We start from the raw sequence: 4117 nt of genomic DNA, 5'->3' as shown, positions 1-4117 counted from the left end.
AACAGCCTCTTCTCTGGGAAAGGAAGTATTTTGCTGCTGCTGCTGCTGCTAAGCCGTGTCAGTTGTGTCCGACTCTGTGCGACCCCATAGACGGCAGCCCAACAGGCTCCTCTGTCCCTGGGATTCTCCAGGCAAGAATACTGGAGTGGGTTGCCATTTCCTTCTCCAAGCATTTTGAATGATGCTGATAGGACGGCTTTCTGTTTTAGAGTAAAAAAAGATTAAGATTATTAGGAAAATGAAGCCCATCTAGTTAATTAGGGGTGTGCTGGCCTAATTGCCCTCCTTGCATGCCTTAGAAACAAGAGTCTTAAATAAGTGGATACTTTTTTGCAGTGGGGAGAATGTGGGTGTTGTGTTTATACGGACTAGGAAGTTCTGCTTACCAACCGGTTACCTCGTGTCTCTAAGCCTGTTTCTTCCTCTATATAGGGGGATAGGTACCCATCTCACAGGGCAAGGCTAACTGGATGAGTGTAAGCAGTGTGACTCAGAGCTCAGTCCACGACAGGGAAGGCTGGTGGCCCTGACTGAGGCTGACCTGCTGAGTGTTCTGATTTAATGGTTTGCTAAGCCTGTGTCAGCACTACCCTGCTTTGGTTGGCTGTTTAGCAAGCCCTAATGGTTGACTGGAAGCTTCTCCTCTGTGGGGCAGTTTGTACTGCAATTCTTTTTTATCCCAAGTAATGGAAATTTCAGGATCCCAGGAGGCAGAGACCAGTCAAAAGGGTTTTGCACTTCCTTTATCCCTATTATACCAGATGTACCACCCAGGTAGCAGCCTTACAGCTCCTTCTTCAGCCTTAACCTGGGCTTCTTCTGTTTTCCAAGCTATCCTCCCCTGGGGTGGGGGGTGGTACCTCCCATTTGGCGGTGACGGCAGACAGCAGAGGAGTTTCCCCAGGATCCAACCAAGTCTATGCAAGTCCATCCAGTGACCGTGCCAGGGAGGGCAGGCTTGCCAGCCCTCTTTGTTAATTTCCTCAGAGCAGTAATTGAGTGCCCCTGGTAATCTTTCATTTCAGTTCTCCTTCCTGGATGCTGGGGCTTTCCATCTGGCTCAGTGGTAAAGAACCCGAGTACCAGTGAAGAACATGCAGGAGATGAGGGTTCCATCCCTGGGTCGGGAAGATCCCCTGGAGGAGGAAATGGCAACCCACTCCAGTATTCTTGCCTGGAAAATCCCACGGACAGAGGAGCCTGGCAGGCTACAGTCTATAGGGTCACAAAGATCCAGACAGGACTGAGCATGTTATGTTACGTTATGCTTCTAGATGCTGAAGAAATGATTTCTTTTCATTCTTGAATTGAAGAGGAAAAGTAGGCAAGAATGATTTCTAAACAAAGCACAATTTTAAGCAGAGCATTTATGTACCTATGTTCTCCTTCCTTGTTACAGATAGACAACCTTCCTCTGGGAGGGGACTAAGATCTTACTGTCAAAACAACAGATATTGACTGTGATCTGTTCATTGCTTTTGGTTTTCATGAGGAAAAATAAGAGATTGTTATATGGATGCCTAAGAGAGGGCCTCAGGCACCATTCAGAGAATTTTCCATGATTGGAGCTAACATTCCCAAGCACCAACTACTGCCCAGTAATATGCTAGATACGTCCTGAAATTACTTCACAGCAACTCCTCCCAATTTTTACAAAACTGAAGTATAGTTGGTTTATAATATTATATTAGTTTTGAGTGTACAGCATAGTGATTCAGTGTTTTTACAGGTAGCTGTTGCCCTTTTAAAGACAGGAGAACTGAGGTGTTTAGCTGGAAGAACCTAGAGGGGAATGAAGGGAAAGTATGTGTCTAGTCGTGGGAAATATGATGATAAAACTTGCCCTTCTCTGAAAAGAAAAGGATCAGCACAACCAGAGGATGAAAGCCACTCTGAGCCTGGGTTCTGGCCAAATCTGGCCAACAAAGGACTCAAAGGGACTAATGAACCTACTGGATAAGTTGAGATTCTTAGATGCAAGTGACAAAAATCAAACTCAAGCTAGCTTAAGCTTAAAAGAGAAGCAGTACACTGGTTTGGGGAGTGGGGAGCCAGGAGTAGGTTTGAGACATAACATGCGCTCTCTGTCTTTTCTCGTCCTCCGTGTGTCAGCCTTCCTACCATTACAGTCAGGCTTCCTACATGCAGCCAGCCTTTTAAGACCCAGCTCTACAAGCTTCCCTGGTGGCTCAGAGGTTAAAGCATCTGCCTGCAATGCAGGAGACCCAGGTTCAATCCCTGGGTTGGGAAGATCCCCTGAAGAAGGAAATGGCAACCCACTGCAGTTCTCTTGCATGGAAAATCCTGTGGACAGAGGAGCCTGGTGGGCTACAGTCCATGGGGTCCCAAAGAGTTGGACCCAGCTGAGTGACTAACACTTTCACTTTTCTGCAAGCCTAGCAGAAAAAGCAAGTTCGCTCAATGCATATCAAATGTCCAAGGTAAGTACTGCATACAAATGCAGAGAAAGGTTCTGATAAGTCCTTTCTGTGTGGCATGCCAGCTGCTGTACCAGTTACCATCACCGTCGTCAGAGTGATTGGGTACCATGGTAAGCAAGCCTGTGGTCAGCATGGGGCAGTAAACAGTGAGTTGACAACTCCTCATGAGCTTTATGGACTGGGGATGAGGAGTTCCCCACACAAGTCAGAGAAGCAGAGCAGGCAAAATAGTAGATGCCTACCAAGCCCCTGAACTGAGGAGGAGCATCTGAGTGATGCTGTTTTCATACTAATGCTTCTGTACCCTTAGTTACTCTGCACACCATGATATCATACCACATATATTAGTGTGCTAGAGCTGCCATAGCAAAATACTGCAGGCTGAGTCACTTAAGCAGGGATTTATTTACTTATAATTTGGGAGGCTGGAAGTCTGAGGTGTGGGCGCCAACAAGGTTGGGTTCTGGCGAGAACCCTCTCCCTGGCTTGCAGAGCTCTGCCTCCTTGCTGTGTGCCCACGTGGCCTTTCCCCAGTGTGTGCACACAAAGAGAGCACCAGTTTCTCTTCCTCTTCTTATAAGGACTCCAGTCCTATTAGATCAGGACTCTACACTTGATGACCTCACTTAACCTTAATCTTCCTGAATGGCCCTGTGTCCAGTACAGTCACGTGGGGGTTAAGGCTTTACGATATGAATTTGGCAAGGACATAATTCAGTCTATTGCATCCTGGGAACTAGATACTTCCAGAAACTATAATCCATCTCTGTTTCAAAGACATCTTCTGTTGGAAAATGATTACGAGAAATATTTGAAATTCTGAGTAAGTGAAACTCAAAAGGAAAGAACTTGCATTGTCTAGATTCTAAGCTCCAGGAGGGCAGGCAGGCACTGTGCTCCAGTATTTCAGCACGAGACACAGCAGTTGGCCCTCAGAAACATGTGAACTGACAAAAGGTGGTCTTTCCTAAAGACGTAATAATGTCAGTAGTTTGTGGGCCTTCATTTGATCCCAGTTGAGAACACAAGGGAGGGAGGGAGGCCCCTGTTGTCATTCAGGGCTGACTAGTCTGGAATTTTTATGAGGCAGTCAGTTAATTTTCTGCTGCTCCTTCCCCTGTCTGGTTCTGCTTCTGAAGACACAGCTACTAATGATCAGCTCTGGTGGTCTCTCTGCACTGTCCTTAGAGAAATCAAGTTTTACACATGGGCTATGGTGTGATAAAAGCATATTCAACAAAATAAAATATCGTATAGATACACATGCACATGTGACCAATTAGTTTAATAATAATAGCCTCAGAAAAACTCTCATTCTCGGGCTTTTTAGAATTTCCTCTTAAAAGCTAGCACAGTTTTTATCATGTTGTTCTGGGGCTCATCTGTTTATTCTCTTTTCTGGGTTTTGGTTTTCACATCTAGTCATAATTTCATAGGGGTGGAAAAATGTCCCCCTCTTCCCTTCTACAGTAGTTTCTTTGGCTGGCCTAATATGTAAGTTGACTTAAGGCAGATGAACAGGAAGAAAACACTTAATGCTGTATGAACGGGAATCCCATAAAAGTATGAGACCCAAACTGGCAGCTTTTATACCTTTTACACACAAAAACCAGTAAATTTATAAAGAATTCACAAAGGATTTTGGACTTAGAGTAGCAAATTAGTGAAGATGTAAC

General features: G+C 45.2%; 1 non-coding gene across 1 annotated transcript; it reads left to right on the top strand.

Annotated features, from left to right (window-relative positions):
* The first annotated feature begins 2178 nt into the window (after positions 1-2178).
* TRNAC-GCA (transfer RNA cysteine (anticodon GCA)) lies at positions 2179-2250 on the top strand. The gene has a single exon. It is a non-coding gene; the product is annotated as a tRNA-Cys (tRNA).
* Positions 2251-4117: the final 1867 nt, after the last annotated feature.

Source organism: Ovis canadensis, chromosome 3 (assembly GCF_042477335.2).
Source record: "Ovis canadensis isolate MfBH-ARS-UI-01 breed Bighorn chromosome 3, ARS-UI_OviCan_v2, whole genome shotgun sequence".
In the NCBI taxonomy this organism is placed as follows: Eukaryota; Metazoa; Chordata; class Mammalia; order Artiodactyla; family Bovidae; genus Ovis; species Ovis canadensis.
The sequence above is the reverse complement of the archived record's forward strand: the minus strand, read 5'-3'. Positions and strand labels throughout refer to the sequence as shown.